A 12,885-nucleotide genomic window follows, 5' to 3' on the forward strand; every position below is an offset into this window, starting at 1 on the left:
AACAGACCGTGCTGAAACGACGGCCGCACGGATTGGGCTCGGGAGGCCACCCTCGCACCCGAACGCGGAGACAAAGTCCACGTTCAGACGCTGCTGCGCTTGCTCGGGGGTTCAGAGTTCGCAAGCGCTGTCCCCCCCCGGTTTAACGGCAACGTGCGGTGACGTTGGCACAGTGGGCCGTGCACGGAGCGCCACGGTGCAACGCCAGGGGCACACGTTTGGCACGGCACTGGCACACGACGACCTGGCGGGGTCGCGCGCACAAAACTAAACTAGAAACTATTTTTTATTTTTAACCAGGTAAGGCCTCACTGAGCTATGTGACTCTTTTACAGAATCGACCAGGCCACAAATGACAGCTCAACGAAGTGGGCTTATCATTTGAAGCAGCAGCCAAATGCTCCAAACGCGTGACGTCGATTCTAAATGTCGGGTGGGAAAACCGGAGGACCCGGAGAAAAATCCACGCGACCACGTGGAGAGACACGCCAACTCCAAATATACAGCAGGTGTCACGGTCAGGATCGAACTCACGACCTCCTGTACACCGGGCGAGGTCGTTGACATCTCTCCACCGAGATCCCCTACAAGCACGCTGGGTGGGCTGTGTCCCATGAGAAGCGAGCGCCTATTAAGCGGCGAATGAAGGCGTGGCGAGCATTGCAAAAGCACTCTAACCGCGTTATGCTTAATGTTGTTTCGCCTCAGTGGTATCATCATCGTCATCGTCACCGCCATCATCACTTTTAATAGCGTCACTGACATCGCAAACATTAATCGTATCCCGGCCATCATCACCATCATCACTTGTATCATCATCATCATCGTCGTCGTCTTCGTCGCACAATACCAACAAGCTCCTCCGTCGTGTACTTAAATAGCATCTGGATGTGATCACATCTCACGACGCTGCAAATAAACGGCGAGGCGTGTTTTGCTCATGGAGAGAGGCAGTCAGCCGTGGGCACAGGAAAATATTGTGGAAGGCCTTGAGCCTGGACTTGAACAGGGAGTCAACAGCATGGACGACTGAGGGAAGGTGAGTTCCAGACAGCAGAGGAGAATGAGCGAACACCCGCTGAGTCAAAGACGACCGGTGGCTTCAACAGGAAGCCTTGGTCGCAGGAGCGGAGAGCAGAGTGAGATGAGAAGGGAGAGAAAGGAGAGTGTGTGGATGAGAGGAGAGAGGTAGGAGAGTGCGTGGAGTGGAGTGAGATGAGAGGGGAGAGGCAGGAGAGTGCGTGGAGGGGAGTAGAGTAACATGAGAGGGGAGAGGCAGGAGAGTGCGTGGAGGGGAGTAAAGTAAGATGAGAGGGGAGAGGTAGGAGAGTGCGTTGATGGGAGTAGAGTGAGATGAGAGAGGTAGGAGAGGGCGTGGAGTGGAGTGAGATGAGAGGGGAGAGGCAGGAGAGTGCATGGAAGGGAGTGGAGTGAGATGAGAGGGGAGAGGTAGGAGAGTGCGTGGAGGGGAGTAGAGTGAGATGATAGGGGAGAGGTAGGAGAGTGCGTGGAGGGGAGTAGAGTGAGATGAAAGGGAAGAGGTAGGAGAGTGCGTGGAGGGGAGTAGAGTGAGATGAGAGGGGAGAGGTAGGAGAGTGCGTGGAGGGGAGTAGAGTGAGATGAGAGGGGAGAGGCAGGAGAGTGCGTGGAGGGGAGTAGAGTGAGATGAGAGGGGAGAGGCAGGAGAGTGCGTGGAGGGGAGTAGAGTGAGCTGCTAATTCCGTTACAGCAAAATTAACGCTGCCCTGGAAAGAAGTGGCACAGGGGGAGCAGCAGCAGCAGGAGCAGAGGGGAAGAAGGGGGACGAACTGAACCCTCCCTCGCTCCCTCGCTCTCTCGCTCGCTCCCCGCAACGAACAAGGCGCCGCTTTTTCCCCCAACGCGTGGCAGACTCCGCCAAGGCGCAGCAGCAGCCATCACGCCGCGGCGGCCAGGAAGCGTTGGGACATGCACGGTGGCCACGGTGGCGGGGGGAGGGGCGGAGGTGGCGTTCGTTTCCCCATCACGCTTCTTCTCCAAGAAGGGCGCCCCCCCCCCCCGAGCTAATTCTGGGCGCACAAACGGACCGCTCCGTGAAAGCGCCGAACGCGCTCCGCCGCGGCTAATTATCACAACACCGTTGCCGAGCGTGCCCCCCCCCACCCGGCTCCCCCCCCCCCGCCCCCCCCCCCCCAAGTCTCGAAACGTCGAGCGGCCAGCAGGGCAAAGAGGGCCGTCCAAAAGTTGTAGCGGATCGCGTTTCGCGAATTGAGCACAAGGTTGTTGTGTTGCTAGGGCTTGGGGGGTGGGGTGGGGGAAGAGACGATGATCAGAATCATCCTGGAGAAATCTTGATGGCGATGATGATGGTGATGATGGTGGTGGTGTGAGGAGGGAATTCAAAAGTAGAGCAGAGCAAGGGGAAGACGGGGAAAAGAGAAGTGTTGTGACCTGCAGTGTGGTGAGCGGGCAGGCGGGCGGGCGGGGGGATGAGTGGTTAGGTGAGTGATGGAGCGTGTGTGTTGTTGTGACCTGCAGTGTGGTGAGTGTATGGGTGGGTGAGTGGTTGGGTGAGTGACGGAGTGAGTGTGTTGTTGTGACCTGCAGTGTGGTGAGCGGGCAGGCGGGCGGGCGGGCGGGGGGATGGGTGGGTGGGTGGGCGGTTGGATGGGTGGGCGAGTGGGTGGGTGAGTGGTTAGGTGAGTGACGGAGCGTGTGTGTTGTTGTGACCTGCAGTGTGGTGAGTGTATGGGTGGGTGAGTGGTTGGGTGAGTGACGGAGCGAGTGTGTTGTTGTGACCTGCAGTGTGGTGAGCGGGTGGGTGGGTGAGTGGTTGGGTGAGTGACGGAGCGAGTGTGTTGTTCTGACCTCCAGTGTGGTGAGCGGGTGGGTGGGTGAGTGGTTAGGTGAGTGACTGAGCGAGTGTGTTGTTGTGACCTGCAGTGTGGTGAGCGGGCGAGTGGGTGGTTAGGTGAGTGACTGAGCGAGTGTGTTGTTGTGACCTGCAGTATGGTGAGCGGGTGGCTGGGTGAGTGGTTAGGTGAGTGGCTGAGCGAGTGTGTTGTTGTGACCTCCAGTGTGGTGAGCGGGTGGGTGGGTGAGTGATTAGGTGAGTGACGGAGTGAGTGTGTTGTTGTGACCTCCAGTGTGGTGAGCGGGTGGGTGGGCGAGTGGTTAGGTGAGTGACGGAGCGAGTGCGTTGTTGTGACCTGCAGTGTGGTGAGTGTATGTGTAGGTGAATGGTTAGGCGAGTGACTGAGCGAGTGTGTTGTTGTGACCTGCAGTGTGGTGAGTGTATGGGTAGGTGAGTGGTTAGGTGAGTGGCTGAGCGAGTGTGTTGTTGTGACCTGCAGTGTGGTGAGTGTATGGGTAGGTGAGTGGTTAGGTGAGTGGCTGAGCGAGTGTGTTGTTGTGACCTGCAGTGTGGTGAGTGTATGGGTAGGTGAGTGGCTAGGTGAGTGGCTGAGCGAGTGTGTTGTTGTGACCTGTAGTGTGTTGGCTGGACACAGCGGTGGTGGATGACACGGAATTACTCCTCAACATGGGCGGGCGGGTGCATGTGCATTTTTGCCCATCCACTCCGTGCGGGTTCTGAGGTTTTTTGTTATTATTTTACCCATACGTCGCCATGCTAGTCAGTAGCAGGATGGCTAAGGTAGGGAGCAAAGATGTCAGAGCATAGAAGTGCAGTACAACCTTGGAACATACTGCACTGCCCTCTGGTGTCCACCACGCGATCCTTGCAAATCTATAGCCCATAATACCAGGTTGCACTAAAACAAAGACGAATAAGCGCGCATGTGCATGGATTCCCAAACGCTTTCCACGATGCAACTTTTTCTTTAAATCAGCAATAAAAACGTCGCGTTCCAAGCCACGCAACGAGATTGTGTTTTTTTTCTTTCTATTATCGCCGAGTTCTGGCCAACTCTTTGATCAATGTGTCCGGTTTGCTCTCGAGTAAGTCTCTAAGAGCAAACGCAACTTCACACGAGAGGTTTCGTTCGTATTGGGATCACCTTGTACCGGTCATCACGGCCCAGCGCCCTTCGCGAAATACACTTGACGGATGGATCGACAGACAGACCGGTGGACGGACAGACGGGCAGACATTAAGATGGACAGGGAGCTGAACGGACAGACGGACGGTCAAACCAACACAGAGACAGACAAACTTGCCGACGGACAGGCGTGGAGATGGACAGAGAGATGAACGGACAGACGGACGGTCAAACCAACAGAGAGACAGACAGACTGGCCGACGGACAGGCGTGGAGATGGACAGAGAAATGAACGGACAGACGGACGGTCAAACCAACAGAGAGACAGACAGACTGGCCGACGGAGAGGTGTGGATATGGACAGAGAGATGAACGGACAGACGGACGGTCAAACCAACAGAGAGACAGACCGACTGGCCGACGGACAGGCGTGGAGATGGACAGAGAGATGAACGGACAGACGGACGGTCAAACCAACAGAGAGACAGACAGACTGGCCGACGGACAGGCGTGGAGATGGACAGAGAGATGAACGGACAGATGGATGGACGGTCAAACCAAGAGAGAGACAGACCGACAGACGAGGCAGACACTGCGACAGAGCGACAGACTCAAGGCGGACAAGAAGAGTGACTGCGACGGAGCGACAGGCGGGCGGGCGGACGGATCGCTAACGGAGCAATTCACGATTTCAAACTTAGAGAGAGTGGTGGGGGGAGGGGGGGAAAAGGACATGGAGAGTTGGGATGAAGTTGTGAGTGTGAGATGCGGCGGCAAGTGGGGGGGGGGGAAGAGTTTGGTCGGGAGGAGGAGGAGGAGGGGGTCAGGACGGGTGATGAGAGCGATCAGTTGGTGGTAAGAGAGAGAATGCTGAAATGGGGTTTCAGCTGCTGAAATCTTTGCCGGGACGCGATATCTAAGCCAGACGGAGACGGCAGGAAGCATATGGGCTTTGGCGATAGTACACGCGCGCTCGTGTGTGTGCGTGCGCGCGTGCTCGCGTGTGTGCGTGCGCGTGCAGTTGGCACACTCGCACGGGAGAGAAGCCGCTCGCGTTTCTGACGCGGCGCAGCTCCTCGCCGCTGTTGCTGGTTAGCGAGCGCCTATTAGCGCCCATCACCGCGCGTGATGGTGACGGCCGTGGTGGTGCTGCTGGTGCTGGTGATGCACCCAGTGTTTTGTCGGTGGATGGGTGGGCTTGTTGAGGGGGAGGAGGGGGGGGAGGGAGTAAGGAGGGAGTTGGCGGATCGTGCAGAGATCGCTGCGTGCGATAGACCGGCAGCGGGGAGTGGTGGCGCAGAGGTTAGCGCACTTGCGCTCGGACCGACATCCAGCGACCTGTGTTTGACTCCCAGCCAAGGCTAACACCGGTGGAGCGCGAGAACCCGAAACAGTCCGGGGCCTGTCCCCTCCGCCAGGCCGGCTCAGCATTAGACGAGTACTGTGCCTAGGATGGTGTGTGCAAAGCATCGGCACTGGGGGAGACAAAGGCGGCCGGGCGCGGGGTCTGTCCACAGCGCCGTACCAACCGGTATCGGTGCTCGCGCACGACGCTTGCCAACGGTTCGCCTAGGCTACACGGGGGGCCGTTGTCGATAGGGGGGGGGGGGGCGGGTTAATCAATGAAGGCCGATGGCAGTGTGGGTAGTACAGCAAGTAGGCTGCTGGCACATGGAAGGGCGATTGCCCTAAACGTCGCCCATTCCGCCATTATCGCCACAGCGTTGGCAACAAATGTATTGAGTTTCACGCGAAGCAGGTTGCATGTTCGACGTGTCGGCGTGTGGGGCACCACGGAACGAACACGCTACCCGGCTTCTCGTGGCGTTCGTTAGCCAGGCGGCGCAGGTAGGTCAGTGGGTAGGTGGTAGGTAGACATGCAAGTTGGGTGGGTGGGTAGGTGGACAGCGTGGGTCAATTGATAGATAGTTTTGTTAGTCTCTCGATATGTTGGTTTGTAAGGAGGTAGGCAAGACAATTGGTATGTGGATGGTTAGGAAGGTAGTTAAGTAGTTGCACGTGAAGGTTGCCAGCCAGCTTTGTGTTCAGCTAGGCAAGCAAGTCAGTCGGCAGATCGGTAAGCAGGCAGCAGGTCGGTAGGTGGCCAGGTAAGGTAGGTAGGTGGGTATGTTGCAGGTAGAAGGGTGGATGGTTAGTTGAGTGTCTGGTTCCGTCCTCAATGGCTAGGCCTGGCTTAGTCATACCAACGTGGTGGACTGGCGGGTGGGTAGGTTAGTGGGTGGGAATGTGAGTGTGTCGGTGGGTGGATGGGTGGGTCGGTGGGTAGGTAGGTGGGCGGGTAGCTAAGCAGGCAGGCAGGTATGCAGGTCGTTGGGGGGCTGTAAATCAGAGAAGAGCCCGCAAGGTGAAAGCGCGCACACGCGGGGTGAGATGTGCAAGCCGGGCGGGCAGGATACGCGTGTGCGCTGGAGATAACGCTGCAACGGCGGGCAGCAGAGGCACATTCCACGGAGCGTGCACGCTCACAAACAAGAAGCGAGCGAAAAGCGCAATCCCTGCAGCGACACGCAGCGCAGGGAGCTGCAAACGCAACTGAGCGTTTCTGCGATTGGCCACTGTGCGAGATCGTGAGAGTGAGTGTGCGAGAGAGTGAGCGTGTGAGTGAGCGTGGAGAGAGTGAACGTGTGAGAGAGTGAGCGTGTGAGAGTGTGCGAGAGAGTGAGCGTGAGAGAGTGAGCATGTGAGAGAGTGAGCGTGAGAGAGTGAGCGTGTGAGAGAGTGAGCGTGAGAGAGAGTGAGCGTGAGAGAGTGTGCGAGAGAGTGAGCGTGAGAGAGTGAGCGTGTGAGAGAGTGAGCGCGAGAGAGTGAGCGTGTGAGAGAGTGAGCGTGAGAGAGTGAGCGTGTGAGAGTGAGCGTGAGAGAGTGAGCGTGTGAGAGAGTGAGCGTGAGAGAGTGAGCATGTGAGAGAGTGAGCATGTGAGAGAGTGAGCGTGAGAGAGTGAGCGTGTGAGAGAGTGAGCGTGAGAGAGTGAGCATGTGAGAGAGTGAGCGTGTGAGAGAGTGAGCATGTGAGAGAGTGAGCGTGAGAGAGTGAGCGTGTGAGAGAGTGAGCGTGTGAGAGAGTGAGTGTGAGAGAGTGAGCGTGTGAGAGAGTGAGCGTGAGAGAGTGAGCGTGTGAGAGAGTGAGCGTGAGAGAGTGAGCATGTGAGAGAGTGAGCGTGTGAGAGAGTGAGCGTGTGAGAGAGTGAGCGTGAGAGAGTGAGTGTGAGAGAGTGAGCGTGTGAGAGAGTGAGCGTGAGAGAGTGAGCGTGAGAGAGAGTGAGCGTGAGAGAGAGTGAGCGTGAGAGAGTGAGCGTGTGAGAGAGTGAGCGTGTGAGAGAGAGTGAGCGTGTGAGAGAGTGAGCGTGTGAGAGTGAGCGTGAGAGAGTGAGCGTGAGAAAGTGAGCGTGAGAGAGAGTGAGCGTGAGAGAGTGAGCGTGAGAGAGTGAGCGTGTGAGAGAGTGAGCGTGAGAGAGAGTGAGCGTGAGAGAGATTGAGCGTGAGAGAGAGTGAGCGTGAGAGAGTGAGCGTGAGAGAGTGAGCGTGTGAGAGAGTGAGCGTGAGAGAGAGTGAGCGTGAGAGAGTGAGCGCGAGAGAGTGAGCGTGTGAGAGAGTGAGCGTGAGAGAGAGTGAGCGTGAGAGAGTGAGCGTGTGAGAGAGTGAGCGTGTGAGAGATTGAGCGTGAGAGAGAGTGAGCGTGAGAGAGTGAGCGTGAGAGAGTGAGCGTGAGAGAGAGTGAGCGTGAGAGAGTGAGCGTGAGAGAGTGAGCGTGTGAGAGAGTGAGCGTGTGAGAGAGTGAGCGTGTGAGAGAGTGAGCGTGTGAGAGAGTGAGCGTGAGAGAGTGAGCGGTGAGAGAGTGAGCGTGTGAGAGAGTGAGCGTGTGAGAGAGTGAGCGTGAGAGAGAGTGAGCGTTGTGAGAGAGTGAGCGTGAGAGAGTGAGCATGTGAGAGAGTGAGCATGTGAGAGAGTGAGCGTGAGAGAGGTGAGCGTGTGAGAGAGTGAGCGTGAGAGAGTGAGCATGTGAGAGAGTGAGCGTGAGAGAGTGAGCGTGAGAGAGTGAGCGTGAGAGAGTGAGCATGTGAGAGAGTGAGCGTGAGAGAGAGTGAGCGTGTGAGAGAGTGAGCGTGAGAGAGAGTGAGCGTGTGAGAGAGTGAGCGTGTGAGAGAGTGAGCGTGAGAGAGTGAGCGTGTGAGAGAGTGAGCGTGTGAGAGAGTGAGCGTGAGAGAGTGAGCGTGAGAGAGTGAGCGTGTGAGAGAGTGAGCATGTGAGAGAGTGAGCGTGAGAGAGTGAGCGTGTGAGAGAGTGAGCGTGTGAGAGAGTGAGCGTGTGAGAGAGTGAGCGTGTGAGAGAGTGAGCGTGAGAGAGTGAGCGTGAGAGAGTGAGCGTGTGAGAGAGTGAGCGTGAGAGATTGAGAAGATGAGAGAGTGAGCGTGAGAGAGTGAGCGTGTGAGAGAGTGAGCGTGTGAGAGAGTGAGCGTGTGAGAGAGTGAGCGTGAGAGAGTGAGCGTGTGAGAGAGTGAGCGTGTGAGAGAGTGAGCGTGTGAGAGAGTGAGCGTGTGAGAGAGTGAGCGTGAGAGATTGAGAAGATGAGAGAGTGAGCGTGAGAGAGTGAGCGTGAGAGAGTGAGCGTGTGAGAGAGTGAGCGTGTGAGAGAGTGAGCGTGTGAGAGAGTGAGCGTGAGAGAGTGAGCGTGTGAGAGAGTGAGCGTGAGAGAGTGAGCGTGTGAGAGAGTGAGCGTGTGAGAGAGTGAGCGTGTGAGAGAGTGAGCGTGAGAGAGTGAGCGTGGTGAGAGAGTGAGCGTGAGAGAGGTGAGCGTGAGAGAGTGAGCGTGTGAGAGAGTGAGCATGTGAGAGAGTGAGCGTGAGAGAGGTGAGCGTGTGAGAGAGTGAGCGTGTGTGAGAGTGAGCGTGTGTGAGAGGAGCGTGTGCGAGTGAGAGCGTGAGCGATGTGAGAGAGTGAGCGATGAGAGAGTGAGAGAGCGTGAGAGAGTGAGCGTGTGAGAGAGTGAGCGTGAGAGAGTGAGCGTGTGAGAGAGTGAGCGTGTGAGAGAGTGAGCGTGAGAGAGTGAGCGTGTGAGAGATTGAGCGTGTGAGAGTGAGCATGTGAGAGAGTGAGCGTGAGAGAGTGAGCGTGTGAGAGAGTGAGCGTGTGAGAGAGTGAGCGTGAGAGAGTGAGCGTGTGAGAGAGTGAGCGTGTGAGAGAGTGAGCGTGAGAGAGAGTGAGCGTGTGAGAGAGTGAGCGTGAGAGAGTGAGCGTGTGAGAGAGTGAGCGTGAGAGAGTGAGCGTGTGAGAGAGTGAGCGTGTGAGAGAGTGAGCATGTGAGAGAGTGAGCGTGTGAGAGAGTGAGCGTGTGAGAGAGTGAGCGTGAGAGAGTGAGCGTGTGAGAGAGTGAGCGTGTGAGAGAGTGAGCGTGTGAGAGAGTGAGCGTGTGAGAGATTGAGCGTGTGAGAGTGAGCGTGTGAGAGAGTGAGCGTGTGAGAGAGTGAGCGTGAGAGAGTGAGCGTGTGAGAGAGTGAGCGTGTGAGAGAGTGAGCGTGAGAGAGTGAGCGCGTGAGAGAGTGAGCGTGTGAGAGATTGAGCGTGTGAGAGAGTGAGAGAGTGAGAGAGTGAGCGTGAGAGAGTGAGCGTGAGAGAGTGAGCGTGTGAGAGATTGAGCGTGTGAGAGTGAGCGTGTGAGAGAGTGAGCGTGTGAGAGAGTGAGCGTGAGAGAGTGAGCGTGAGAGAGTGAGCGTGTGAGAGATTGAGCGTGTGAGAGAGTGAGCGTGAGAGAGTGTGCGAGAGTGTGAGCGTGTGAGAGAGTGAGAGAGTGAGCGTGTGAGAGAGTGAGCGTGTGAGTGAGCGTGTGAGAGATTGAGCGTGAGAGAGTGAGCGTGTGAGAGAGTGAGCGTGAGAGAGTGAGCGTGTGAGAGAGTGAGCGTGTGAGAGAGTGAGCGTGCGAGAGAGTGAGCGTGAGAGAGTGAGCGTGTGAGAGATTGAGCGTGTGAGAGAGTGAGAGATTGAGCGTGTGAGAGTGAGCGTGCGAGAGAGTGAGCGTGTGAGAGATTGAGCGTGAGAGAGTGAGCGTGTGAGAGAGTGAGCGTGTGAGAGAGTGAGCGTGCGAGAGAGTGAGCGTGAGAGAGTGAGCGTGTGAGAGATTGAGCGTGTGAGAGAGTGAGAGATTGAGCGTGTGAGAGTGAGCGTGCGAGAGAGTGAGCGTGTGAGAGATTGAGCGTGAGAGAGTGAGCGTGTGAGAGAGTGAGCGTGAGAGAGTGAGCGTGTGAGAGAGTGAGCGTGAGAGAGTGAGCGTGTGAGAGTGAGAGAGTGAGCGTGAGAGAGTGAGCGTGTGAGAGATTGAGCGTGAGAGAGTGAGCGTGAGAGAGTGAGCGTGTGAGAGAGTGAGCGTGTGAGAGAGTGAGCGTGAGAGAGAGTGAGAGATTGAGCGTGTGAGAGAGTGAGCGTGTGAGAGAGTGAGCGTGAGAGAGAGTGAGCGTGTGAGAGAGTGAGCGTGAGAGAGAGTGAGAGATTGAGCGTGTGAGAGAGTGAGCGTGTGAGAGAGTGAGCGTGTGAGAGATTGAGCGTGTGAGAGAGTGAGCGTGTGAGAGTGTGCGAGAGAGTGAGCGTGAGAGAGTGAGCATGTGAGAGAGTGAGCGTGAGAGAGTGAGCGTGTGAGAGAGTGAGCGTGAGAGAGTGAGCGTGTGAGAGTGTGCGAGAGAGTGAGCGTGTGAGAGAGTGAGCGCGAGAGAGTGACCGTGCGAGAGAGTGAGCGTGTGAGAGAGTGAGCGTGAGAGAGTGAGCGTGTGAGAGTGTGAGCGCGTGAGAGAGTGAGCATGAGAGAGTGAGCGTGTGAGAGAGTGAGCGTGTGCGAGAGTGAGCGTGAGAGAGTGAGCATATGAGAGTGTGTGCGCTAGAGAGTGTAAGCGTTTGAAAATGAGTGCGAGATAGATTCAGCGTGAGAGAGCGAGAGTAAGCGTGTGAGAGCGTGTGAGAGCGTGTGAGAGCGAACGTGTGCGTGAGAGCGTGTTTGTGTGAATGTGCGCAAGTGAGTGCGAGCGTGCACTTTGACCTCCTGCCGGAGAGCTTCCCACACGTCACTCTTCCTCAAAGCGCACCTAGCCTGGCACAAGCCCTGTGGTGATGTCACCGCCATTAAGAGGCAGCTGTTTGTTGTTGTTGTGCGAGTGTGAATGAGCGTGCGTCAGTGTGTGACTTGCCTTAATAGGTGCTCGCTAACAGCACGTGCCCCCCTACATTTATTTACTTCTTTAGAACTGCTTTTTTGTGTTTATTTCATCATCCTTTCCGCGCACCTCCGAACAGCACGGTTCACTACGTACGGTGCGAAAGAGACTCAACGTACACGCGTGCGTACATGCGTGCGTGCGTGATCTGCAATGCACCATGCGGGATCTGTGCCGTCTTACACCTCCACACTTGCAATGGGCAATCGGCAACACACAAAGCTAAGCCAGCAGTGGAGACGCCGCGTTCCCACCTCGACGGCTGTCAGAACAACAACCACCGCCGTTGACGTCTCCCCCCCACCCCCCCAAAAAAAAGAAGCGGTTCGTACTTTATGGCGGCCCGTCAAGACGATGGGTCAAGTCAAGCAGGCCCTGGCCAGGATTTGAACTTATGACCTTCCTCTTTGTGAGCCGGGGGGCGCACTAACCACATGGCCACCTGACCGGATAGCGAGCGAGCGAGCGAGCGGGGTGAAGTGAGCGCAAGCGGGCGTGGAGCTGTGGAGCGGTTCGCGCTCCCAACCCGGAGACCGGAGTTCGATTCCCGCTCACGGCCAACATCGGTGGCGAATGTCAGAACCCGGCCTGGGCCTAGCCTAGGTCGACTCGGCCTAAAAAGGAGTACCTGGTGCGGTGTGTAAACATCGCCACCGGGGAGACAAAGGCGGCCGGGCGTGGTGCTGGCCACCCACCCTTCTCGCGTGCCGTGCCGGCCTTCACAGGAGCTCGCTAACAGCACTTGCTCAGTTTGTTCAAGGCTACACGGGAGATCTTTGTCTGTGTTGTGTATCTAGCGCACTGTACTACGAACCCGGTGACCTGAGTTCCAATCCCGCTGACAGCCAACATCAACGACAAATATCCGAAACGGTCCTGGGCCTCCCCTAGGTCGACTCAGCCTCAAATAACTAGCTGTTGTGATGTGTAAACATCGCCACTAGGGAGACAAAGGTGGCCGGGGCGATGCTGGCCATACCACTCCCTCAGTGCTACTTTCTTACAGCACTTTCCCCAGGAGCCTGTTGAAGGCTACACGGGGGATCTTTGTCTTTAAGTCTGCAAAGCCGTGTTTGCCAGTGTGCGTGCGTGTGTGCGTGCGTGCGTGTGTGCGTGTGCGTGCGTGTGCGTGCGTGCGCGTGCGTGTGCGTGTGTGCGTGTGTGTGCGTGTGTGTGCGTGTGTTCGTGCGTGTGTGCGTGCGTGTGTGTGCGTGCGCGTGCGTGTGTGCGTGCGTGTGTGTGCGTGCGCGTGCGTGTGCGTGCGTGTGCGTGCGTGTGCGCGTGCGTGTGCGTGCGCGTGTGTGTGCGTGTGTGTGTGTGCGTGCGTGCGTGCGCGTGCGTGCGTGTGCGTGCGTGTGTGTGTGGGAGGAGTCCCAACGGGGTGGAACACACCTGCGTACAATCGTGCAAGTGCCAAACAGTGTCAGAATTAACGAACAAAACGGGTGCGCACGCATGACGGTGAGTGTGTGTGCGAGCGAGTGTATGTGTGCGTGTGTGAGCGAGTGTGTGTGTGTGAGCGAGTGTGTGTGTGTGTGAGAGTGTGTGTGTGAGCGAGTGTGTGTGTGAGTGAGTGTGTACACACGTGTGTGTGTGAGCGAGTGTGTGTGTGAGCGAGTGTGTGTGTGTGTGAGTGAGTGTGTACACACGTGTGTGTGTGTGCGAGCGAGTGTGTGTGTGTGTGTGAG

General features: G+C 57.0%; 1 protein-coding gene across 5 annotated transcripts in view; it reads right to left on the reverse strand.

Annotated features, from left to right (window-relative positions):
- The window catches only part of LOC144732328 (uncharacterized), a 92,590-nt gene that overhangs the window by 14,305 nt on the left and 65,400 nt on the right, over positions 1 to 12,885 (reverse strand). The window lies entirely within an intron of this gene.

Source organism: Lampetra planeri, chromosome 42 (assembly GCF_965212315.1).
Source record: "Lampetra planeri chromosome 42, kcLamPlan1.2.h2, whole genome shotgun sequence".
NCBI classification, from domain to species: Eukaryota; Metazoa; Chordata; class Hyperoartia; order Petromyzontiformes; family Petromyzontidae; genus Lampetra; species Lampetra planeri.